The 27,626-nt window shown below is 48.7% G+C and overlaps 1 protein-coding gene across 1 annotated transcript in view; it reads left to right on the top strand.

Annotated features, from left to right (window-relative positions):
- The first annotated feature begins 23,006 nt into the window (after positions 1-23,006).
- The window catches only part of IL18BP (interleukin 18 binding protein), a 71,473-nt gene continuing 66,853 nt past the window's right edge, over positions 23,007-27,626 (top strand). The window contains exon 1 of the mRNA XM_069203741.1: positions 23,007-23,142. The gene's annotated coding sequence lies outside the window, so the exon portion shown is untranslated. The remainder of the gene's footprint in view (positions 23,143-27,626) is intronic.

A 27,626-nucleotide genomic window follows, 5' to 3' on the forward strand; every position in this document is an offset into this window, starting at 1 on the left:
AAATCGATGCAGCACCTGCATTGCGGCTGAAAACTCAATGCACCACCTGCATTGCGGCTGGGAAATCTACACAACACCCGTGTGCGGCTGCCAAAATCAGTGCATCACCCCTGCAGCGTGGCTCTTCACCACCGTGCACCAGGATTTTGTATGCATTGTCGCTGGGTGTCAAAACCACAGTGAATCTGCGCGGAGCCGAGGTGCATGTCCCGAAATCGATGCATCGCTCTTCTGCAGGAGAGAAAAATGATGCATCACCTACCCGACCAGAGAAGAAATGACGCGACGCACGGCCTCACTTGCGAGTCAGGAAACAATGCATCACTTACTATTCCGACGCACGCTTGCTCGACTTTATTTTTGACACAAACCAGGTACTGTGTGTAAAAACAATGCATCTATTGATTTATATGGATTAAGACTCTTTTTACTTTAAAAATTCATAACATTGCCTGTGTATGTTGGATTTTTGTTGTTTTGGTCTTGTTTGATTTAGATCAATATTGGCTACGTTTCTAAACTGGTGTTGTGTCCCTTTTGTGGTGTTTTCACTGTATTACTGTGTGTGTTGGTAGAAATACTTTACACATTGCTTTTGACATAAGCCTCACTGCTTATGCCGAGCTACCAAGGCAGTGAGCAGGGGTTGTCTTGGGAGTGTAACTCCCTTACGCTGACTAGAGTTAGGGTCCCTGCTTGGACAGACTGCAAACTGACTGCCAACCAGAGGCCCCATTTCTAACACCATTGTTTATAGTTTATAGAAATGTTTTGATTTGACTTATCAGTGCCACTCTGTGAAGGCCTCACTATCAGCGTCATGATCAGTGATGTATGTAGGTATTAATATCCTGTCCTTTTCTCACTTATGTGTGATAGGAACATAATGTACACTTGTTAGGGTTTGTTTATATAATTGGCGCCACAAGTCTGCCTCCTCATCAGTTGTTTGGGAACATACCTGCGTCCTGGGTCCTACATGATCTGTATAAATACATCTCACACGGACAAGGTCATTAGAGGGATTCCTTCCAAATGCCATCTACACTGCACGTCACCTTGCTGCAGAACTCAGCCTTTGTGTCACCACAGAGTCTAACCTGGAGACCTCATTTCAAGGTAACAAGTTTTGGGGGGGTGCTTCTCATGGACACGGTACTGGCAGATTAGGTTTATCACACCTAGCTCTCATTAGGTTAGAGATTAGGGCCCATATTTATACTTTTTGACGCAAAACTGCGCTAACGCAGTTTTGCGTCAAAAAAATTTGCGCCGGCTAACGCCATTCTGAAGCACCATGCGGGCGCCGTATTTATTGAATGACGTTAGCCGGCGTTAGCCGCCGGCGCCGTCTGGTGTGCGTTAAAAAAAAACGACGTACACCAGGCAGCGCCGGCGTAGGTGAAAATGGAGCTTGGGCGTCAAGAAATGGGGCAAGTCAGGTTGAGGCAATTTTTTCGCCTCAACCCGATTTGCGCCATTTTTTTTTCACTCCCAACCCCCATAGAAATGACTCCTGTCTTAGCAAAGACAGGAGTCATGCCCCCTTGCCCAATGGCCATGCCCAGGGGACTTCTGTCCAATGGGCATGGTCATTGGGCATAGTGGCATGTAGGGGGGCACAAATCAGGCCCCCCTATGCCACAACAAAAAAAAAAATAAAATACTTACCTGAACTTACCTTAATGTCCCTGGGATGGGTCCCTCCAGCCTTGGGTGTCCTCCTGGGGTGGGCAAGGGTGACAGGGGGGGGTCCCTGGGGGCATGGGAGGGCACCTCTGGGCTCCTTCAGAGCCCACAGGTCCCTTAACGCCTGCCTTTTGCAGGCGCTAAAAAACGGCGCAAAAGCGGCTGTACGTCATTTTTTTTTGACCCGCCCACTCCCGGGCGTGACTTTTGCCCGGGAGTATAAATCCGACGCACATGCCTCGGAGTCGATTTTTTAGACGGGAACGCCTACCTTGCATCTCATTAACGCAAAGTAGGTGTCCACGCTAAAAAATGACGCTAACTCCATGGACTTTGGTGCTAGACGCATCTAACGCCAAAGTATAAATATGAAGTTAGTTTTGCGTCGAAATTGCGTCAAAAAAAACGATGCAATTCCGGCGCAAACGGAGTATAAATATGCCCCTAGGTTCTATTTGCTAGGAATTTTACATCTCTTGTTTATGGTAAGATGGTGAGGGTTTTTTGAATTCACAACTCTCGTCTTCACAATTATGCTTCTTTTACTGGTTATTATCCTAATCATTGCAGCTCATGCATTTTATTGTAGATTGTAATCTTTTCAATAATTATATTGAAAACTTTTCTACATCTCCTTCATTGCCTGTTTGTGACTGAAACTTATTATTAAAGTGAAAAAAGGATAACTTCTGTTCCACCACGACTTCCCTAAGAGGTCTTATCTAGAAACCATGTATAAGGCTGCAAGAAATCACCTTTTACTGTTTGGGTTTTTGGTGGGGTACTGCATGTGAGCCGGAAGGGTTGGGCCGACAGTTACAACTTGTTGTAGGAGTGACTTAGTCGCCTACAAATTAAAGTGCTGTCATTCCTAAACCAGCAGTCTCGCCTAGGAGTAAGAGTCCAACTATGACATGGCACCAGCAACTATAGCGTTTTGGCACTAATTTACAGGTATCTCTGTCTCAGACACAACAGGTACTCTAAGTACCATTATACGGAGACTTCCGTGGTCTTAGGGATAATCCTCCTCAGCTGATTAGGGAGTACCTAACTAGGCTGTAGGTTGTTCAAGCTTGAACCCTTTAAAAGGATTTCTCCCCATTTGGTGTTCCTTCTCTGTTCTCAATATACAATAAGGTTAGCGCCATAAACATTCCAGAAGGTGTCAGACATGCATTAAAACAACACTTAGACGCCCATGGCTTAACAAATGAGGACGGGATGTCACATTTATCAGGGAAGCTCATGAAGCTTATTAAACAGAAACATTCTATTCCTGGGTCGCCTTTCCTGAAGAAGGTGACAGGACACATACATTTCACATATATAAAATAGTGAACGTATGGATTGGTTTTGTGACTGTTTTCTTTCCCTTCATAAATGGTCATTATCTTACTGAACGCTCTTCTGTCGAGACAGTGGATGAAGTTGTAACACCCTATCTTTCCTCACATAAGGTCCGAAGAGACTTGTCCCTCGTGAACATTTCAGCAGTGCCAATTCCTGATGGGATTGTTTGGGATAAAGTTCCATTTGATATAAATGGACCTACTGAGGTTATTTAAATTCCTTCTGTATGTAAAGTTTCAATGACTGATGTAATCACACCTGGTGTTGTTTCAGATGACTGGGATGTTAAAGCAGTTGATTCTATGCTTGCTGAATTGCAGAATTAGATTGTATTTGAAAGTGTAAGTATATATATGTATATGTAAAATTAATACAAGTGATGATGTGTATATGAACACAGTGAATTATGAGGACATGTTCTGTTATAATCATTGGGGACATCTTTCTGCACCGAGCAACTAGACATAGATCAGTATTTAATTACACACAGTCGGATCATTGTCCAACTCCACCTATGGTGCGCCCCAAAACATATGTAGAAAATTTGCATACGTTTCTGAGCATGAAACTACAAAAGCAGAGTCATATTTGTAGGAAGCTGGCCTGGTGTGTGGTAAGCACCTATGGTGTTATCATCTTGTACTAGGTCCAGTTATCCCCTATTAGTGAGTTTAGACAGTGTCTACCAAGCCAGGGCTCTCGAGAGGTAGCTGTGAATGAGCAGCCAAGACTTATCTAGGAGACAAGCAAAGCTCATGCAATACCACTGTAGTCACACAGCGCTTACACACATGAAAGAACTACACAGTGTTACAAAAATAAAGACATTTTATTATGGTAACACAAATATCAAAATACTGCATAGGTAATACCCTAACTGGAGGTAAGTAAACACACTATTATTTACACATTAGGAGTCAGGAATTAGCATAAAAAGGCAACAGACAACAGTGAAAGCAATTGACAATCCTGAAGGTCTGAGGGGAGCGCAGGGGGGGAGACCAAACAAATTACTAAGTAAGTGGAATTTGAAAGTCAGGCCTCCACCCCAGGAAGTGAAATTGGTAAAGGGGAGCTGGAGGAACTAGGAAATCCACAAGGTAAGTACCAGAATGCCCCCCAGTGACCAGGAGAAGAGAGGTAAGTATCTTGCTTTCCCCAAACCCACCATAAGGACTTCAGAAGAGGATAATGCAAGACCCAGACAAGACTGCAAGAAACCAAAGGTGGCTCCTGGAAGAGGAAGACCATTAAAGGAAGGGGGGCAAGTCCAGTTCATGCTGGAGTGTCCAGTTGTGGCAGGAGACACTACCCACCCATCTGTGGATGCAGGACCAGGTCGACGGTGGATGAAGACAGTCAGTAGTGCAGCACCGGAGCATCTGAAGAGTTCCTGAAGTGATGCAGTTGACGTCCCATGCTGGAAGAAGGATTGCAGTCGGTCAGTCGTGTGGAAAAGCACCAACAAGCCTTGGCAAAGGCAAATGTTGTGGAATAACAAATGCAGAGCTGCCGGGGACCAGCAAGGTCCAGGGGGACTCAACCCATGGAGGGGAGTCCTGGGAGACCCTCAGCAGTGAGGAGAGTCACAGGAAGAGGAGGCAGCCCCCACAGGCAACCCACAGGCAGCAAGCACAGGAGTTGCAGTGAGGCCCATGTAGCACACCTAGAAAGGAGTCAGTCACTGGAGAAGCATGCATAGCTCTGTGCGTCACAGAGAAGAGCGCTGAGGGCTGGGGCTACATGGAGCCTGAAGATCCCTTGGAGGAGATTCCAACAAGCCTTGGTAGCTGCAAGAGGCACAGTGCACAGGGGTACTGTCCTGCGTGGCGAGGCAAGGGCTTACTATCCCCAAAGATGGTACAGAGGACCAAGGGGACCACTCCAGACTTCTACCCATGATGCAGGATCCACGCAGCTCTGGAGGAGAGGAGATCCACGCAGCCGGTCGTTGTTGCAGTTGATGCCTGCGGATGCAGGGGAGTGACTCCTTCACACCAAGGGAGATTCCTTCTTGCATCTCATGCAGACTGAAGACTTGTCACCCTCAGAGGATGCACAGGCGGGGAAATGTTGCAGTTGCTGGAAGGAGCTATGCAAGCAAGTTGAGTGTTGCTGTGGATGCAGATTGTCGGTTCCAGGAGGGTCTAGTTGCAGTTCAGATAGCCAGAATGTAAAGTAAATAATGCAGATGAGTCCTGCTGGAATCTTGCACTTCGAATCTGAGGACCCACCCAAGAGGGAGACCCTAAATAGCCCAGAAAAGGGGATTGGTCACCTAGCAGGGTGACCACCTATCATGAGGAAGCTATGATGTCACCTGCGTGTCCTGGCCACTCAGATGCTCCCAGAGGCCTCTGCCCACCTTGGATTCAAGATGGCAGAATCAAGTGGCCACCTGGAGGAGCTCTGGGCACCACCCTTGGGGTGGTGATGGACAGGGGCAGGTTACTCCCCTTTCCATTGTCCAGTTTCGCACCGGAGCGGGGACTGGAGGTCTCTGGACTGGTGCAAACCGGTTTATGCAAGTAAGGCACCAAATGTGCCCTTCAAAGCATACCAGTTGCTTGGGAGGATACCCCTCCCAAGCCATGTAACACCTATTTCCAAAGGGAAGGGGTGTTGCCTCCCTCTCCCAAAGGAAATCATTTGTTCTGCCTTCCTGAGCTTGATCTGGTCAAGCAGCAGGAGGGCAGAAACCTGTCAGGAGAATGGCTGCAGCGCGGGCTGCCTGAGAAAACCCTGCAAGCTGGTAGAAGCAAAGCTTGGGGTCCTCTAAGGAGCCCACAGAGTGCATGGAATCATACAACCAATACTGACAACAGTATTGGGGTATGATTTCAACATGTTTTGTAAGTTTGCACCGCTTTTGCGTCAAAAAATGACGCAAATGCGGTGCTAAAAAGTATAAATATGGGCCGCCTAAATGCATGGGTTCAGAATGGTACCTATAACTCCACACTTTCAAGTCCCAGCGGGTGGTTCTTTTGGTGTCAGGTTCTTTTTGTTAATTCCTCAGGGGGTTTCAAGATTAGCCGGTCGGACCCTCGCTATCTCTCGGGTCAACACTCGGGTATATTTACCACATACAGTGTGGGTAAACTGTGCCAACAATGGTTGCACACTAACACCTTCGCAGCAGTTAAAGAACATCTCAGTCTCCTATCAGAGAAAGTAGGCTTGCAAGATTTCTTGCTAGGTCCAAGAAAATAACGCTCTAAATGATTCTGTATGCCATATACAATGAGATCTGGAAGCCTTTTCAAATGGAAGCGGCTGCACGTTAAAGGCAGATAGATTAGGAAAATATGGAAAAAGATTTCGCTGTTGTCGATAATGGCATGAATACTCTGTCCAACAGAATATACACGCTTAATAATATTGTGTCATCTTTGATTGACATAATTCAGAATGACATGTCCCTTTGACAACATGAGCAAAGTCAGCTGCGTTCCATCATGCAGTTGGGTTGGATGTTACAGATTCTGAAAAATGGCAACGTCCCATGGAAATGCATCAACAGTAGTGACTTGTTTGCTGCTTTCAATTTATCCAGGGAACAAGAGATAATGGCTCAAAAGGAAGCAAGTTACACCATGTTCAACATAGAAAAGTTAGAAAAGCTGCCTCTCACCGTAACAGACGCCATCAACAGTATGTCTCATACTGGGGTAATAAATCTGCCAATTTCCACCTTTCGTTTCACAAGATGTTTGAAACATTTTGCTGTGGGCAGATACAAGAGGCTAGGAGATAGCCACATAAAAGAAGCGTGGGAGTTGCCTTTCGAGTTCAAATGTCTGAATGGCGAAACAGAGGTCTTTCTGAGCAAATGCAAATGTGAGACAACTGTTAGTCATTCAATGATCTGCAAACAGGTGTCACTTCACAGTTTCTGCAATGCGGGGGTCCCAAAGTTGGCATGCTTTCTGGAGGGTACTCCTGTCTCTTTGATTCTCCAGCATTTCATATACTTTCAAATGGAAGTTATGGGGTCCTGAGCAATCAGAACTGCTGCGGAATGAGACCGGGAATTGCCTACGCAATTTCTGTCTCTCAAATTGTAACTTGTTATGGATATGTTCTATTCCCCCCCCTACAGAAGAGTAGCAGAAATGTGACCTCATATTGACACTACTAATGTAAATGATGACAAGCTAAGCAGACTAAAGGCGCTACTGTTCCAAAAACAAGTGGCGTTGACATCAGCCAGAGAGACATATGGTCTCCAGATAGTGAGATCATCAGCCAAGATAAAATCCCTATTAAATACCAACTTCCCCAAGCACTTTGGAGAGCTGGTCTTCAGAATATTCAACGCCTCGAGCACTGCAGGGATTGTACATTTCTTTGAGGCTGTTGGGTCTGGATTCGTTTCCATCTTCCAGGCTGTCTTCGGAGTAATTCCATCAGCTATCCATTCACTCTTTTCAAGTGTTTTTGGCGGCTTCCCTGTGACTTTGGCTCTGACTGGTGGGATACTGCTGCTGCTATTTCTAATACCCAGTAGATGTGCTTTCTCAGATAAGCGGAGTAATGGAGCTACAACCACCAGCCTATCTGTGCCGTAATCGCATGGTACAGTTCTTTGGTTCTTAAAGAATTAGAGCATGACCAGTCCTGTGGTACGTGCAACCTGTCTTTCATTGCATCTGGTGCCTCTTCGAGTGTCTACTATTGGTGTCCCTTGGCGTTCAGCCAGTGCTTCCTGTGGACAAGGAACTGCTGATGTTCTTGATGAAGGTTCGTTCATGGTCGTTCCCCATGAGATTGAGGTTGATTTGCGAGGCCACTTAGGAGCCACAGATGGTGCACTATTTGACTCCTACGACATCTGGCACTATGGATGGTGCTGCCTATGTGGGTGATCCTGTGCTTGAGGCTTCTGCGTACTTCTGCTCCAGGGAGCTGTCTGCCAATCCTGTGATTGATCTGACGTTGTGGAGTCCTTCTTGGATGTACTCCCATTTGATGACTTCAGAGACATTTTTAAAGATCATGATTATTGTTAAATGATTTGACCATTGGCCTTATTCAAAAGTTTAAAAGTTTGATACTAAATTGCCTTATTAATTCGATTCACATTTGGCCTGCTGTTCTTGTCATGATCAACATTTTATCTCTCTGTATGTTTTTAGCCTAGTTTTTAATTAGATTTTAGCATGTTTTTAGCTCAGAGCATTTTAGCTTAGACTCATGCACCCTCTCTAGCAAGCTACCATCCTTGTTCCGGCAATGGGGAGGGTGTGGTGAATCCAATTCAGTTTTTATTGGGTCTCAGGAGTTTAGCTTAGCCTTTGGCTTGCAGGCCTGTGCCTCCGTCACCTAGTGACTTTTAACCTACTTAGCTTGCTCTCTTTTAATCCATTTGTTTTATTATTTCTTTTAAGATGGCTGCCATTGTTTATAGTCTATAGAAAGTTTTGATTTACATTATCAGTGCCACTCTGTGAAGGCGTCATTATCAGCATCATGATCAGTGATGTACTTAGGTATTAACATCATGTCCCTTTCTCACTTACGTGTGATAGGAACATAATGTACACTTGTTGGGGTTTGTTTAAATATTTGCCACTACAAGTCTGCCTCTTCATCAGTTGTTTGGGAACATACCTGTGTCATGGGTCCTACATGATCTGTATAAATACATCTCGGACTGACAAGGTCATTAGAGGGATTCCTTCCAGATGTCATCTATAATGCACATCACCATGCTGCAGAACTCAGCCTTTGTGTCACCACTGAGTCTGACCTAGAGACCTCATTCCAAGGTAACGAGGGTTGGGGGGGTGCTTCTTATGGACATGGTACTGACAGATTTGGTTTATCATACCTAGCTTTCATTAGGTTAGAGATTAGGTTCCTTTTGCTAGGAATTTTACATCTCATGTTTATTGTAAGATGGTGGGGTTTTTTGTATTCACAACTCTCATCTTCACAATTCTGCTTCTTTTACTCTTCATTATCCTAATTATCGCAGCTCATGCATTTTATCATAGATTGAAGCCTTTTCAATGAATATATTGAAACCTCTCCTGTATCTCCTTCATTGCTTGTGAGTGACTGAGACTTGTTGCTAACATGAGAAAAGGATAACTTCTGTTCCACCACGTCTTCCCTAAGAGGTCTTATCTAGAGTCAGTGCGTACAGGCTGCCAGAAATCACCTTTTATTGTTTGGTGAGGTACTGCTTGTGAGCCGAGAGGGTCGGCTGACAGTTGAGACTTGTTGTAGGATTGGCTTAGTCGCCTACAAACAAAAGTGCTGTCATGCCTAAACCATCAGTCTCGTCTAGGAGCGAGAGTCCAATTACGAAAAGAGGTATATTACATTGCTGCCTGTGCTTCATATTTGTTGCCCTTACCCATCCATCTTAGAGAATCTATCTGCAATATCTTTCAATCTTTTATGTCTGTTTCTCAGTCTCCTTCTTACCTCTCGGTTTCTAGTTCTCCAGCTCCCACCAAATTCACTCTTCTCTCCATCTCTCTCTTTCCCCTGTTTACTTTCAATCTCGTTTCACAAACTTATGCTCTCTCTCTCCCTAGCGCCCTCCTTCCACTCCACCCTTCATCTCTCCTGCTATTCTTCAGTTCACCACCTTCCTTCTGTTTTCCTCTTAAATCGTTCTCGTGTTCCAGATCTTCCTCTTACTCCAGCTTCTCTCTTTCACTCCCTATCCGGCTCCTCTTTCCACCTCACCCTCTTCCTCTACCTTCCTCTCATTCTCACTCCATCCTTCTCGCTTTCTCTCTTTCCTGTTTTCATCTCCTTCATTCCCTTCCTTCATTTCTCACACCCTCTTGTTGGGCAGTAGCTCCCCCTCCTGTGCCCTTCTGCCCCCAGCCCCTGCCTCAGCATGCTCTGTGCAGCCAGTTACCAATGGTAAGTGGGTTGCTGAGACATGAGCTGACTGGGCATCACAGGGTGTGGCTTGTTTCTGTATTTTTTGTAATCGTTTTGCAGTTCAATTCGTCGAACTTTTTTGGGCTGAGGCTCAGTAATGACTTAGTGGGGGCATAGATTCTAAAAAATAATTCAGTGAGGTTCTCTGGGATCCAGTAAAGATTAAGGGCCTGATTTAGATGTTGGCGGTAATGGTCCTGCCTTCGGTTTTCCAACTGAAAACCTGTCTGTCGCTATGACGGCCACCCCGCCTGATTTTGAGGTTGGCGGTCCCATAGACTTTAACCCGCCCAAGTCCTGCTGACTCATTCAATCATTGCCATCCGCCGCGATGGTGCCATAGGAAAGAGTGGCTGATGCAGGGACTCAAGCCACACTTCCTATTGCGCAGATTTGAATGTGCCTTACCGCCAAGCAAAAACTGGTGATCTGACCTCCACTTATGTGAACAAAAGGCCAGGGCACACCAAAGCAAATTTCGTGTGGTTGATCCAAGTGGTCATTCAATCAAAGTTGTAGTCCAAAGAACAGGTGTAACTGTATATTTATTGGCGGATGAAAAGGTGTGGTCAGTATTCAGGTCATAGACCACATGTGTCACAAACAATCCAACAACAGCCAGCAGCCAACACGTGTTTCGTCTCCTAGACTTTGTCAAGGCTTCAGAACAGCGAGGATGTGAAAGTAGAAGTATATACAAGGAGTTCCATGAAAGGCGTGTCTGCGTTTCAATCTCCAAGAAGATCAATGATATCCAGAAAATGGAAGTAATGGCAGGCCATGATAAGCCCGAAACTGCAAATGAAGCCGTGCCGAAGCGTCGGTATGCCGAATGAGAACTCCACTTTTGACTTGTCAGATTGGGGGGGGTGAAAACTCACCATTTCTCCTGATTCCACTTCCATTTCCGGCAGGACATAATTGGACAGGACCCTCTGTCACTGCTGCCATGGGACCCTGGTGAAAACACGACCCCTGCCCCTCCTCGCCCCCCGTCACTGGACACAAAGGTAGGAAGCGCACATTGGCTGTGTCCTTTGGGGGGGGGGGGGGGGTGGCACTGCACATTGGCATGGGACCACTGCAGACATATACATGTCACAGTAATTTTTTTATTTACTGTGACAGGCATACTCCGGAGATCCAGGTGGGACAGACAGGGACACACTGATACACAACACATATTGTACACAACTGCCTTTACGGTGTCAGTATTCTTTGCCAAATGAACACTGGCACCACAATAATGGTACAATCACATTTGTCAACTGTGTCCATGTGTGCACCTTGCAAGGGGACCTGTACCTGTCATGTTGTGCATTGAGTTGTGTGTGTGAGTCAGTACGCATATGTGTGTTTGCCGTATGTACGTGTTGTGTTGTGATGGCAATGGATAATGGTATATATGTGGTGCGTTGTGTTGTGTGTGATGCAGGGGGATGCATATGTCAAGGGTAGAGTGTGTGTGTGTGTGTGTGTGTGTGTGTGTGTGTGTGTGTGTCTTACCTCTATTCCGCAGCCACTGTCATTGCCCGATGTCCATAGAGTCCAGCGATGTCCTCCCTCCATCAGCAAACCCCCTGCAGAATACTGCCTACATGACTGTGACATCTACATATGGGTGGCGGGAACCCGCCTGCCTGATGGTTAGAGAGAGCACTCCGTTGTGGCGGTTGGTGGCTCAGCTGCAATACATCTAACAGGGCAGGACGCCATTGACTTGTTGGTCTTTTCCGGCCCGCCACTGTGGCGGTTTGGCGGTAACACCACCAAGATCTAAATCAGGCCCTAAGTGGGGTCCACAAATACCAAGAGGTTCAGAACCTCTGGGCTAGAGGGTCTGAGCAAGAAACAGGTCAACACCACCACTCCAGCCAGCTAGCTGCCCTACTCAAACCCTTATGAATAGGCCTGAGGTACATCACATGCACATGTTGCCTGCCACAAAAATTATCTCTTTTGGCATAATTACCACCACATGGCAAGACGTCTCTAGTGAACACATCTTCCCTTTGCACAAAGGGGTGTGTTCAATCATGGAAAGCCCCAGGCATCAACTGAAGGAACAGGTCATGCCTTTTGGAGAGACGTACCCTAGCTCCAGGCAAAGGTCTATCTGATGCCGGAGCCAGTGCCTGGGAGTAAAAAATGTATTTGTTCCATTTGTAAGGCATTCGATTGGCAGGGGTGCCTGCCCCCTTGCTTTACAGCTGGGTGGTTATGGTATTGCTTTGCTGGGTGGTAGTGGTCTTACTTTACAGCCAGGTGGGAATGGTCTTGCTTTACAGCTGGGTGATAATGGTCTTGCTTTGTTGTGTGGTGAGGGTCTTGCTTTACAGCTGGGTGGTAGTGGTCTTGCTTTGCTGGGTGGTAGTGGTCTTGCTTTACAGCCAGCTGGTAATGGTCTTGCTTTGCTGGGTGGTAATGGTCTTGTTTTACAGCTGGGTGGTAATGATCTTGCTTTACAGCTGGGTGGTAATGGTTTTGCTTTGCAGCTGGGTGGTAATGGTCTTGCTTTACAGCTGGGTGGTGAGGGTCTTGCTTTACAGCTGGGTGGTAGTGGTCTTGCTTTGTTCGGTGGTAATGGTCTTGCTTTGCTGGGTGGTCAGGGTCTTGATTTACAGCTGGGTGGTAACGGTCTTGCCTTGCAGCTGGGTGGTAATGGTCTTGCTTTGCTGGGTGGTAGTGGTCTTGCTTTACAGCTGGGTGGTAATGGTCTTGCTTTGCTGGGTGGTAATGGTCTTGTTTTACAGCTGGGTTGTAGTGGTCTTGTTTTGCTGGGTGGTAATGGTCTTGCTTTGCTGGGTGAGGAGGATTTTGTTTTACAGCTGGGTGGTAAGTGTCTTGTTTTACAGCTGGGTGGTAATGGTCTTGCTTTGCTGGGTGGTGAGGGTCTTGGTTTACAGCTGGGTGGTGAGGTTCTTGATTTACAGCTGGATGGTAATGGTCTTGCTTTGCTGGGTGGTGAGGGTCTTGCTTTACAGCTGGGTGGTGAGGGTCTTGTTTTACAGCTGGGTGATCATGGTATTGCTTTGTTGGGTGGTAATGTATTGCTTTGGTGGGTGTTAATGGTCTACTTTTACAGCTGGGTGGTAATGGTCTTGTCTTACAGCTGGGTGGTAATGGTATTGCTTTGCTGGGTAGTAGTGGTCTTGCTTTGCTTGGTGGTAATGGTCTTGCTTAGCTAGGTGGTAGGGGTCTTGCTTTACAGCTGCGTGTTAATGGTCTTGCTTTGCTGAGTGTAATGGTCTTGCTTTGCTGGGTGGTAATGGTCTTGCTATTCAGCTGGGTGGTAATGGTCTTGCTTTGGTGGGTGGTAGGGGTCTTGCTTTACAACTGGGTGGTAATAGTATTACTTTGCTGGGTGATAATGGTATTGCTTTGCTGGGTGGTAATGGTCATGTTTCACAGCTGGGTGGTAATGGTATTGCTTTGCTGGGTGTAATAGTCTTCTTTTACAGCTGGGTGGTAATGGTCTTGTCTTACAGCTGGGTGGTAATGGTCTTGCTTTGCAGCTGGGTGGTAATGGTCTTGCTTTGCTGGGTGGTATAATGGTCTTGTCTTGCAGCCGGGTGGTAATGGTCTTGTTTTACAGCTGGGTGGTAGTGGTCTTGCTTTACAGCTGGGTGGTAGTGGTCTTGCTTTACAGCTGGGTGGTGATGGTATTGCTTTGCTGGGTGGTAATGGTCTTGTTTCACAGCTGGGTGGTAATGGTCTTCTTTCACAGCTGGGTGGTAATAGAAAGTCCTTCTCCAAACCTGCAGGAGAAGCCTTTCATGTGCCTTTAACATACGCTGGGGGAGGGGATCCCACCGATGCACCCTCCGTATTTCACACGTTCCAGAAAACAGATCTGTTCTCCTTGCAACAAGACCCTCACTCTGGTCTGTGCTGTTCATACAGACAAGTTAACGCATTTTAACGGAAATGCTAAAGGGTCACCAAGGAATTCCCGCAATCCTGAGCGCCTGGAAGCCGGGGCCTTCAGTGACTCCAGTGCTGATGACAGAGCGCCCAGAGGAAGGCTTCGGAAGCGCTATACCGAAGACTTTCGCGAGCCCAAACCCAGGGCCAGGGCCCCCGGCTTGGTTGGTGGCAGCAGCATTGCAAAGGCCCTTGGGGTGCCTGCTGGGTGGGCAGCAGCAAGTGACGTTTCCATTGATTCCTGCTGGATTCTTCGGGGTGACCTGGCTCCCCTCCAAAAAGCAAACACTTACAACATACTAACAGCTGGGACATTCCCGTACCTCTGTTAACTTCCCATACCTCTGTTAACTTCCCATAACAGTGTGCTTGGAAGGGTAATGGGGGTTCAGCTGGGAGAGTGCCGTGACGCGGGGCCCCACCGTGCGAGGCGCATAGAGCACATTCTGTTTATTTTAGTGATATCGCTGCCCTGCTGTTCCTTTCCAGGGAATCGTGGCTGATGCAGTCCAGACCCCATTCCTTCTGTTATTAAAAGAAAGGGAATTTCCCCGAAGCATGTTTCAGAATGTTCCTGGGAAGTGACCCAGTATTTTGGGCCCGTCGCTCACTCTGCTTAATTTGTGATGCCCGAAACTCCGCTTTGAAGCCGGCGGCCGGTGCGATTAGACGTGGGCGCGCCGAAGACCAAGGCTGGTGGTCTTAAGCAGTGCTTAATTTGTGCTTGTTGTTTCCGGTGCTGAGCACCGGCACTTATTTGTGAAGGCCGGGGCTTATTCTTCTGCCTCAAGCATTTCCTGGGAGCAAAAGACGGAGGAAGGGAAAAACGAAAAAGCGTCACAAAAGGAGAAAGCAGAAAGCTGCAAGAGTGAGCTGAAGGGGCAGGGAGCGGCTGAAAATGTATTGCTGAGGCCCGAGATGGCTTCAGGATTACGCTGCCTCAGTATTCCGTGGTCCCACATTTAATTGCAAGAGGCGCGTGTTTAAGAGGAGGGCTTTGGGCACCGGCACCTTTTTCTTTACAAATTAAGCACTGGTCTTAAGGGTATCTCTGGCCCCTTTAATCCACTACCAGACGTCCCCCTGCCCCCTTTCCCCCGCTCTTGCAGGTCCCTACTTTCTCCCTTTGAGCCGTCCTTCTCTCCCCCGTCTTTCTTATGTGTTTGTTTCTCTCTCTCTTCCACTGATAAATATCTTATGCTTGAAATAAGTGCTGGTCCCTAAGAATAAGTACCAGTAACCCCCACCAGCAACCACTGGCTCAAATTAAGCACTGAGTGACCCTCAAAAGGTATCCCGGAAGGAAAGATTCCTCCCGCCACTAACAGCCTCTTAGGGGTACCAGCTTCTAGTACCACTGGTGTATTTGTGGTACCCGGGCACTGCCTAGTACTTCTTCTGGACTCTAGGGTCGTGTAGGCAGCAGCAGCAGGAACAGAATGCAAGCTCTGAGTCTCAACTCGCACGTCACTGGGCGTCAAGGAAATGTGATGTCACTTCCACTATTCCTGGCATTCTGTGAACGGACATCTGGGCGTGCCACCAGTGACTCTATCCTGAGGGGGTCACCCTTCTAAGGGCCATGTTTACTAGTACTGTGAACCTGGTTTACATTTCAAAAGTGATGCAAACTGGCACGACTCACTGCACCCGCCTGCAAGGGGATCTCTAACCCCCCCCTTAAAAGTGCAAGGAGGTTGCCGTCTGCACAGTGAAACACAGAGCGGCTTTAAAGTTGCCCCTCGGTTTTTCACTTGAATGCGCTGACCCCAGGCAGCGCATTCCATATAATGCTGCACACGCTCCTTGTTTGTACCAGGCGCACTTTTTGAAAGGTGCGCTGGGTGCAGACATGGAACATGAGCCACATTCTGTAATATGGCCCTCAGTGGACCCACACCCCTCCTAGCAACTCACACAAAGAACTTCTGAATAGTAATCTACAACCAACTCACCATGACTGGCCAAGTGAGCGCAGTGTCCGTCTCCCACTTCCAAACACTCTAGATGCTCAGGAGGATTTTCAAATGGCTCTCCAAGGTCACCCTAAGCACTCGTTACCATCAGGCTGGATTACGGCAACGCACTCTACTCAGGAATCAAAGCTCAACTGACCAAAAGACTCCAGACCATACAAAGTCTGTGGCCAGACTCAACCTCCTACGCCACACTCGCATCAGCCCCCACCTCAAAGAGCTTCCCTGGCTCCCAATCAATAAACAAGCAATCTTCATCCTCTCCAGGCGCACACGTATACAACGTAGCCCCACGTATCTCAACACTCTTATAAACTTCCACAAACCTCCCAGACTCCTCTGTTCAGCTGGATTCCTACTCACCCCCCCCCCCCCTGCATACGCAGAGCCAGCAGTCGTACCTCCAGCGACCTCACCCCTAAACCTGCGAGGAGCGGCCCCTGCACATAAGGGCTCCCTCCTTAGGTCTAGGGTTCGGCAAGAAACTGAAGACCTGGGTCTGCACCTAACCCTGACCCTGTCTCGGCCCATACAGCTCCTGCTTCAGCTCCAGGATACCCTCCCAGGAGAGTTAGGCGCTATACAGATACACATTGCATAACAGAAGTGCCCAGAAATAGGGCACGGAGCTATTTCCATGTGCAGTCAGTGTGCCAAAGTACTTGCCCCAGGATGAGCCGACAGGGCCATTTCCCCACATGGCTCGATATGGTGCCCCTTGTAGGGGGACGGCAGGGGGTGTCCAGGCGCTTTACCAACACCTGGTCCTGAAGTGTGGGGAAGCCAGTCTGGAGTGCCATAAATAAAAAATACTAGAGGAATGGGGAGCGTACTACCTGTTTGCCTAGGGTGGGAAAATATACTAACACTTTCCCTGTGTGCCTGCTGGGATCCCCTGCTTGTGAATGGAAAAAGATAAACCAAATTAGGTAACAAGTGCACCACAACCACCCCCGCAGGGAAATGAGAGCGCTCGCTTCGTGTGTCCTCTGACAGAACATGGATGTGATTTTTCACTGTCACGAGGTGTGCGTCACACAGTGGTCACGACCTGGAAGTGTGTGGTCCCTTGTGTGGGGACGGGCAGAGACGGAGCTCGAGGGGTGTTTCCTTCTAACCTCCCTCTCAGGGAAGGCGGGGTAACCAGAGACTGACTAATCCGAGCCACACTGCTCATTCATCCTCACCCCCACACTGACCGGACGTGGTCAGAAGACATAGTTGGGGGGGTGATCCATAGAGGGCCTCTTACAAGTGATGCTTGCTGGTGAACTACTGTGGGCGTTGGGACTAAGCATCTCTCCCGGAAGCAGCTGAGCAAAGCGGAAATGACATGCCACGTGAAGAATACCCACCTGGCCAGTATTTTACTTACATGCCCCGTAGTCTCAGCTAAAGACTGGGAAAAAAAAGAAAATCAGCAAAAGCCTGTGTTACATCTCCTTTGAAATATAGGGTTAAAACACCAAATAAAAGTAACCCACGGGTTCAGAAATATGTTAGAAGCCAAAATATTCGAAAAAGACAATTAAATGGGATAGAGGCAGAAATTATACCTCGAAAGAGGTTACATATGGCTGGTATTTATAATTGTCATCCCAATCAATCAATCAAAGGCATTTGTATAGCGCACTGCTCACCCGGAGGGTCTCAAGGCGCTGGGGGGGGGGGGGAAACGCTACTGCTCGAACAGCCAGGTCTTGAGTTGCTTCCTGAAGGCGAGATGGTCTTGCGTTGTCCGGAGGTGGATGGGGAGGGAGTTCCATGTCTTGGCTGCCAGGTAGGAGAAGGATCTTCCTCCGGCGGTGGCTCTGCGGATGCGGGGGACGGTGGCGAGAGCGAGGCTGGCGGAGCGGAGCTGGCGGGTGGGCTTGTGGAAGGTCAGGCGGCTGTTGAGGAACTTGGGGCCCAGGTCGTGGAGGGCCTTGTGTGCGTGGGTGAGGAGTCGGAACGTGATTCTTTTGTTGACGGGGAGCCAGTGCAGGTCTCTCAGGTGTTCGGAGATGTGGCTGTGTCGGGGGATGTCCAGGATGAGTCGTGCTGAGGCGTTCTGGATCCGTTGGAGTTTCTTCTGGAGTTTGGCGGCGGTGCCGGCGTAGAGGGCGTTCCCGTAGTCCAGCCGACTGGTGACGAGGGCCTGGGTGACCGTCTTCCTGGTCTCGGTGGGGATCCACCGGAAGATCTTTCGAAGCATGCGCAGGGTGTTGAAGCATGAAGATGAGACGGCGTTGACTTGTCTGGTCATCGAGAGGGAGGAGTCCAGGATGAAGCCTAGGTTGCGAGCGTGGTCCGTTGGCTTGGGGGTGGCTCCCAGGGCGGGGGGCCACCAGGAGTCGTCCCAGGCGGATGGTGATGATCCCAGGATGAGGACCTCCGTCTTGTCTGAGTTCAGTTTCAGGCGGCTGTTCTTCATCCATTCGGCGACGTCTTTCATCCCTTCGTGTAGGCTGGCTCTGGCGGCGTCCGGGTCGCTGGTGAGGGAGAGGATCAGCTGGGTGTCGTCGGCGTAGGTGATGATCTTGAGGTTGTGTTGACGTGCGATGGTTGCGAGGGGGCTCATATAGACGTTGAAGAGGGTGGGGCTGAGCGATGACCCTTGTGGAACTCCGCAGATGACTTCAGTGGCCGCTGACCGGAACGGGGGGAGGCGGACTCTCTGGGTTCTTCCGGCGAGGAATGAGGCGATCCACTCCAGGGCCTTCCCCTGGATGCCGGTGTTGTTCAGGCGCTGTACCAGGGTGCGGTGGCAGACAGTGTCGAACGCTGCGGAGAGGTCCAGGAGGATGAGGGCCGCAGTTTCCCCATTGTCCATTAGGGATCTGATGTCGTCTGTGGCTGCGATGAGGGCGGTCTCCGTGCTGTGGTTGGCTCGGAAGCCGGATTGCGAGTGGTCGAGGGATCCGTTGGTCTCGAGGAAGGCAGCTAGCTGTCTGTTGACGGTCTTCTCGATGACTTTGGCAGGAAACGGGAGGAGCGAGATGGGGCGGTAGTTCTTGAGGTCGGAGGGGTCTGCAGTTGGTTTCTTCAGCAGGGCACTGATCTCGGCGTGTTTCCAGCACTCCGGGAAGGTGGCGGTGTTGAAGGAGGCGTTGACGATGTCACGGAGGTGGGGTGCGATGATGTGGTCAGCCGTGTTGAAGATGTGGTGTGGGCAGGGGTCCGTAGGGGATCCGGAGTGGATGGTGTTCATTGTGCGTGTTGTGTCTTCGGTGCTGACTGGGGTCCAGGTGCGGAGGGTGGCGGTGGGGGGCATCGGTTCGGTGGTGGGGTTTGTGGTTGGTGGGCCGAAGCTGTTGTGAATGTTGGCGATCTTGTCGTGGAAGAAGGCTGCGAGGGAGGTCCCAGGGTGCGGGCTGTGGGTTGGCAGAGCAGGGTGACCTATTCGGAGCCAGAGGCCTTGACGAGGCTACAAAATGGATGTCAACTAAAGGTCGCTCTTCTACCCCTGGCACTCACTACCTTGCTACTACTGGTGTCAAAGGTCGTAAAAGCAGCTACAAAAACAGAAACCAGTCAGAGCTCTCTGTAGCGCTGTTTTTTTGTTAGGGTCTAGGCTACATGTGCATGCACAAGCGTCTGTCTCACTTGCCTGACTGTGATGCATGCACAAGTGTCTGTCTCACTTGCCTGACTGTGATGCATGCACAAGCGTCTGTCTCACTTGCCTGACTGTGATGTACGGGCTTGGAGCCCGCCTGTCGCTCACCATTTGTTCGTTTGCGTGACACTCTTCTTTACAGCCTCGTAATTTCTCACTGCACGCCAAGCATCATTTCCATTCCTCTGTGTGGAGCAGGGCCTAAGCACTGATTGATTCAACTTAATCGGTGTCTGTCCTCTGCTCCTGATGTGAATGAGGTACTATTTTGTTCCTTTTAACTTCTAGTGCCCTGCAAGCAGAAGGTTTGTGGCTGGCAAAATATGGCCAGCAGGACAAACAAATTAGCAAAGTTTTATTTTTTATAACTAACTTTTTTTTTATTTTGTCAATTCGTCTTTTCTCACTTTACACTCATGTTATCTTTTGTTTATGCTTGTGGGTGCTGTTCTGAAAAGATGACCATTATCTTGTTCTAAATATTGCAAAGTGACATTGTTTATTTATTATATGTAATTTCTGAAATGATGCTTTAACACATAATCGTGCACTACACCCAAATCCACCTCTTTCCAATCCGCCCCACTATAATTCACCCCAATCCACCCTACTTCACCCCACATAGTAATCGACCCTACTCCAATCCAAACAATTCACCCCAATCCAATCCACTCCAAGCCACCCCACTACAATCCTCCCAACCCACCCAAATCTAATCTGCCCCACTCCAATTTGCCCCACTCCAATCCAAAACAATCTCCCCCGCTCCCATCTGCCACACTCCATCCACTCTGCCAAACTCCAATCCAGAACAATCTGCCCCACTCCAATCTGCCCCATCCAAAACAATCGGACCCACTGCAATCTACTGCCCTCTAGTCCAAAGCATCTGTCCCACTCTAGTCTGCCCCACACCAATCCAAATCATTCTGCCTCACTCCAATCTGCCTCATCCCAATCTTCCCCACTTTAATCCAAAACAATCTACCTCACTCCAACCTGTCCCACTCCACCCTCCCCCGTTCAACCGATCCACCCCACTCCAAACCAACCGACCCCACTACATCTCATCCCACTCAATCCAACCCACCCTACTCCAATCTAACCCACCCCACTCTTATCTAAACCAATCCATCCACTCCATGACCTGGAAGTGTGTGGTCCCTTGTGTGGGGACGGGCAGAGACGGAGCTCGAGGAGTGTTTCCTACTAACCTGTCTTTCAGAGAAGGCGGGATAACCAGAGATTGACTAATCCGAGCCACACTGCACATTCATCTTCACCCCCACACTGACCGGACGTGGTCAGAAGTCATAGTTGGGAGGGGTGACCCTTACAAGTGATGCTTGCTGGTCAACTACTGTGGTCGCTGGGACTAAGCATCTCTCCCGGAAGCAGCTGAGCAAAGCGGAAATGACATGCCACATTAAGAATACCGTAGTCTCAGCTAAAGGCTGGGAAAAAATATGAAAATCCGCAAAAGCCTGTGTTACATCTCCTTTGCTACCCAATTAACCTCATTCCAATCGATTCCACCCACACCACCCAAATCCATCCCACTCCAGTTCACGTTAATCCACCCTACTCCAGTCCAATCCACCCCACCCCAAACCAATCCAGTCCACCCCTTTCCAATTAATCCAGCCACACCAATCCAATCCACCCCACTCAAATATATTTGTTTGCTGTTTTATCTAGCTCAAATTCGACCTGAAGGTATCGGAGCGCTTTACATGAGTAGCAGTTACATTACACAAGGACACATTCTGTTTTTTGGTAGCCATGGGGAAATTAAGTGATTTGCCCAGAATCACAGGATGTTGTGCCAACGCTGAGACTCAAACGTGGGTCCACAGCTCCAAAGTCACCACATCCTCTCCCTAATCCACCTCACTCCATCCCAGTCCACCCCACTCCAATCCAATCCAACTCACTTCAATCCATTCCACCCTACTCCGGTCCACCACATTCCAATCCACCCCACCCCAATCACCCCATATCCAATCCACCTACCCTATCCAATCCACCCCAGTCAATCCACCACACTCAATCCAATCCACCCCACCCAACCCTAGTTCACCCCACCCTAATGCACCCCACTCAAACCAATTCTCCTCACTCTAGACCACCCCAATTATATCAACCCCACTCCAGTCCACCACACTGCAATCCAGTTCACCCCACGCCAATTAAATCCACCTGACCTCACCTCAATGGAATCCACCCCACCAAAATCCAACCAACCCCAATCCACCTCATCCCAGTTCAGTTCACTGCACTCCAATTCAATTCAATCCATCAAGCCTACCCCACTTCAGTCTACCACACTCCAATCCAATCCAACCCACTAAAATCCAATCCATTCACCCCACTACAATCCACTCCACAATGCATACCACCTCATTCTAATTGACCCCAATCCAATCTCACACACCCCACTCCAATCCAGTACATCCCACTGCAGCCCACCACACCCAATACAATGCACCCCACCCATTTCAATCAACCCCACTCAAATCCAGTCCACCCCACTCCACCCCAATCCAATCCACCCCATTCACTTCAATCCATCACACTATATCCCAATCCAATCACCCAACCTCTTCCCAGTTCATTCAGCCCCACCCCACCCCAATCCAGCCACCCACTCCAGTCCATTCTATTCCACCACAAACCAATCCACCCCACCCCACTCCAGTCCAATCCACCTCACTCCAATCCAGTGAATGCAATACACCCCACTCCAGTCCAATCCTCCCTACTCCAGTCCAGTCTAACCCACTCCAGTCCAGTCCACCCCACCCCAATCCGATCCAGTCCACCCCAATCCAGTCCAATCCACCTCACTCCAATCCACTGAATCCAGTTCACCCCACTCCAATCCAACCCACCCCAATTCAGTCCACCTCAATCCAATCCACCCTAACCCTATCAGTCCAATCAAAGAACCCACCCTAATCCAATCTAATCCACCCCACTCCACTCAATCCAGCCAAATCGAATCCACACCACTCTACTCCAATCCAACCCACTCCACCCTATTCCACCCCGCTCCACCCTACAACACTGTGCCACTGAACTCTACCCCCCTCTACTCAACTCTGACACTCTACTCCCCTACATTCACTCTATGACACTCTGTTCCCCCACTCCACTCTGACACTTAACGCCACTAGCTTTTAACCATGCTGAACAGGAGCCACACTGGTGTTTAACTTGGGGAAACACACTGCCAAAGCCAATAGCTCTTCTATAGGTGAGACCTGTTGGCTTTGCCAGTGCTTGTTTCTTTATGGAGTTTCCACTTTGTCCCTTTCCCCTAAACCCCCAGCGGCCAGTAAGTGGCCTTATGGTGGGTGGGTGTGGGGGGCTAAGGATGGTGCAAGAGTTAAAACCTGTGAGAACAGCAAAGTCCAACGGGCGTCTGATGTCATGCCCGCTTCCTTCCAAGCATTTTAGTGAATTGAGGGAAGTCGACAAACTGGCCTCGAGTCAGAGCTGGAAAGTGAAACCACTGAGAACGACGCAGGCATTACTCACAAAGAAAACAGGAATTGGTTTGTTAGTGCTCTGCGGACTTGTGGGAGGGTGGGAGAGGGCAGGGGCAGACCCTCTCTATATAAGCATCACATCTTAATGTCGCGCGCCACCCAGCGGCGCAGAGGTCACTCTTCGGTCTTCAGGGCGCACTTCCAGGTAAGACTTGCTGGGCTCAAGTGTTTCTTTTCTTTCTCTTCTTGGTAACCTCGACCAGTTGGCCGACTGGCTCAACTGAAGTTAACCAGGACCACAACAACCAGAATGCACTTGTTTAATGATAATTCTGAACTAGAAGATGGCATCCCTGGCATCCCAGATGGCATGAAGTTATAGGGTAATGCTAGTATTAGCCTGCAGGGGACCATCTGTACCCCCACAGACACCATTTGAGGGTACAGAAAAGAGGCCACGGTGCATTCACTTTTGAAGTTAAAACACATTTGTCAGAAATTAAACTGCAAATGATGACGCGGTTTATATGCGTGAGGCTGAGAGCCTCGAACTGGCGTATGAGGGGGGCGGGGTCACCTCATCTACAGGGCAGTGTCATACATATGCAACAAGGACAGGACGTTAACACTCAGGCCCAGATTTAGTACCAGCTCACACGGGTTCTTGTGCAGCACTGGGAGGGGCTTCGAGGCGCAAACTGTAGCCATAATGGACTTTTGTGCACAAAAGCTACTTTGCCTCAAAAGTTGTCTCGGGTGCAGTAAAACATTACTGGAGGGTGTCGTAGGCCTTTGTTGTGCCTAATTTATAAATGAAGGTATTTAAGTGTGATAACAAGAGAAGGGTTTGAATCCATGCAGTGAGAAGAAGCACTGAGAGGGGTGAGGAAGGCCCCAGATGTTTATATTTGACAAATGATTCTAGAATGAAGTCTGTGCTGCATTAAGCAGTGTTTCTCAAGTCAGTTCCACACCACTGTATTTCAAAGAATGCACTTTAGTAGCAAATCTGTGTTTATTAGTACACTTCTTGTAAATAACATGATTTATTGGGTAATATTTATTTTTACTGCGATCGATAGCTAGATGGATAGATAGATAGATAGATAGATAGATAGATAGATAGATAGATAGATAGATGATGATGATGATGAAGGCCCCACGCAGCAGGCCTTATGCCAATTCCCTTCACAAGCGGCCCACAAGCGGCCCACTGGCCATAGACCACCCTCATATTTCTTTTCTTTGTTCATCCTGCTGGAGCTCACAGGAACAGACAGGTGCTGTGCTGGGTCTCGCGGGGGCCACAATGGCTCCCACAAGACTTGGACGGGATCCTGGTACACCTCTTCCACCTTGCTACAGTGTATGTGATTTTGTTCTAAATTTTCGGGTCACATGAATTTAGGGGCTCATTACGAGTTTGGCGGTCAGAGGAGTCGACAGTCAAACTCGCAGGATGGGGACCACCGCTGAGCTGGTGGTCCCCCCTCGCCTCTGAGCGCATTATGAGGTTTCCACTGGGCTGACCGGTGGAAGCCTCTGAAATCAGAGGTTTCCACCAGTCATCCCAGTGGAAACTGTACAGCAGCATTGGCCTTGACTCCTCAGGGACCCGAGGCCAATGTCGTCACACAGAGGGGGCCTCCGGCACCCTCAGAATGCGCACTGTCTGCACAGTAGACAGTGCGTATTCTGAGTGTGCTCGGCGGGGTGTCCCCTGCACTGCCCACGATATGGTTGTGGGCATCTGAGGGGCCCCCTCCCCTTGCTTCTTCCAGCCTTTCCATCGCGGGGTCCTTGCCATGAAAATGCTGGCAGAGACCAGAGTTGTGATCAGCACGGTGTTGCTAAGTTCAGCGCCGCTGTGGCGGAGCATGAGTCCGACCGCCGTCAGCCCATCGGGAACCTTATTCCCGGCGGAGGCGGTGGTCCCCTGGCAGTCCGACCACCAGGGCCATAATGTGACGGTCAGACCACCTAGAGTATGGCGGTCCCATTGTCACCACGAGTCTGGCGGTTCTTATACCCCCAGACTCGTATTGAGGACCTTAAACTGCAGCGGCAGTCGCAACGCTTTCTTTCAAGTTGCTGCCAGCTACTCACATTGCTCGCTCCATCAAATCCCGGGGGAGTGAGCCGACCAATAGAAAATAAAGCACTCACTATCAATCAGATTACAAAGTGTTTTTAATCTGCAGTACCATAGGACTGCAAATGAGTATTGCAGAATCAAATGCACATATATGTATACATTTTTAACCTTAATTTTTCAAAAACTACTGAACAGAAGTACACCAAATCACAAAAAAATCTTTTTTCTAGGTGAAGATCTAGGTTTCTGCCAAATTTGGTGTCATTCTCTTCAACTGTTTTCTCTGTATCATTGTCTAATTTTTCCTATGTAAAATGCATGGGGCAAAAAAGTGCTTTGGAATCCACCTTTTTTTCCAATCCCCTACTTGACGGATCACTCTGAAACTTTCCAGGCAGGAGCTGAAATGGATGAATGAACTTTTTGTATATAGAGATGTTTGGTCTTCTTTGTTTGGGATAGTCCTACATCCACATGTGGGAACACGTTGTTTAATGCACGCACTGGATATTATGGAACGAGCCTTACGGCCCCTTCTATAGTACCAGCATGCATCCCCCTGGATGGAAGGGAACCTGCAGAGCTGTTGGCTCAGGTGGAACTGATTCTATTATGCAGCCGTAGATCTCTAGCTCCCTCTAATGCAAGACACATAGAATGCACGTGGACACTGTTTGGTTAAAGTTGCAACCTATAGCTTCATTCTAGCTTTTAAGTGGCAAATGCATGACAGTGTGTGGGCTAAGTAACCCTCAGGAGTATCTGTTCTGCCCCTCACTCTATCTGGCATATTTGAGGTACTTCTCAGTAGGTCCTGGCGTAAATAATTCTTTACATATGGGGAACACCTATGAAGATATGCTGATGCTGGCATACTGCGGGTATCTGTTGGCAACCATGGCTTATTGGGAGTGGAGGGCGGGGGTCAGGTTGGAGTGAGCAAAACGTGGGAATATGCTGGCTCTGACATACTGGAGGTAATTTTTGGCATACGGGTCACCCATGGTACACAGACAGTATTAAAGGCAAAATCTGGTACTCGAGTATTGTATGTAAATCTTGGCATGAGGATGAGTACATGAGAAAAAGATGGGACACTGGAGGTAATTCTGAACATATAGAGGGCACCCTAGGCAAATTGTGCAGAAAGGTTGGTGAGCCCCTGGTAGGTATTATGCCCGTCAGGGGTCACCTCTCCCACTGAACTGATTCTACAGTCATCGGTGGACTCGATAAGGCGCTGGGAGAGATGTCACTGGTGCACAAGTGCCTGTTACTAAGGACTGAACCAACTCTGGCCTGCAATAAACAAACACTGTCAAAATCACTGTCAAATAATGACTCTGCAGTTTCAGAGAAACTATCTGGGAGAAACTCTGACTTTCCCTTTACTTGTTTTTGCAGGTTTATGTCATGCGAACTCCGCCCGAGGGCACCGGAGGTCAAGGCCTCAGGCCACATGTCCCTCACCGGAGCATAAATCAACAATTAAACAGGAATCATTAAACAACGGTTGTAATGATGTAGTGGCCTGCACCTTACACTGTCTGCTGCATACTGCATTGCGATGTCACAACTCCACTGTAATAACTTACTACAGTGCAGTAATGTCTAATTACGGTTGAGCAGAGGCATCACAAGTAGTGTGTAATAAGGAAATCGTAGTGATGTTCTTACACCCTTCCCTGCATTACACACGACCTGAAGCCTCCTCACTTGTAATCAACGGATTCAAGGCACCGGGAGTTACATGACCGTACGGGGCACCAGGGCCGCTTTCCGGGGAGACTTGCAATATCCCCCCCCACAGACACACACACACGATACTTTACAGGGTGAGAAATGTCAGGAATTAAATGTGCCCCTCTTCCACTCAAAATCAAAGAGGGCGCAGTCTGTACACAGTCTAGAGAAGAGCTTTCGGTTGACACAGCGGGATATTGTGGCACGAGAGGGCGCTGCCTGGTGCCCAAAACACAGACTTTACAAAGAGGAAGCCTGGTGCCCAAAACACAGACTTTACAAAGAGGAGGCATTTCACAGCAACACTTCATCCTGTTGTGGTTTGTGGGCTACAGTTTTTGCAGAGCTGCTTATGAAAACAATCGTCCTAGCTGTTTAAGCGTTCTAGAGAAAGCGCTTCGGCCGGTTCCAAGCGCTGTAAATAACAGAGTTTACTCAACTTGACATTGGACGAAGAACATGCAGCTCACTGAGCCATCCTCGCGGTTTGAAAGGAGGAAACGCGGCCTTTCGGCGCCTCTCGGCGCCTCTCGCGCCGCCGGGGTCTTGTAATTAAGCCCCGGGTTTGTAAACTAGTCCGTAAACCAACGCCCTGCATGCCCTGGCTTGGCACGGCAGGGAAAGTGATCTGAATAGCAGCCTTCCTCAAAGATTCATGCTTGTTTTTTTTTTTATACCTAGAGCATGTTTTAAGTCTGGAAAAAGGAAGCTCGCCCAGCTTGTTACTCAACCAGCTCACATCTGGGATGTCTGGAGATGAGCCGTGGCCTCGGTCTGGGAATTGTTCTGCACGTAAAAAAATATTACAGGCAGCTAGTGGCATATTTTTTCTTATTACAAATTAAGTACTG

The sequence above is a fragment of the Pleurodeles waltl genome, chromosome 8, assembly GCF_031143425.1.
Source record: "Pleurodeles waltl isolate 20211129_DDA chromosome 8, aPleWal1.hap1.20221129, whole genome shotgun sequence".
NCBI classification, from domain to species: domain Eukaryota; kingdom Metazoa; phylum Chordata; class Amphibia; order Caudata; family Salamandridae; genus Pleurodeles; species Pleurodeles waltl.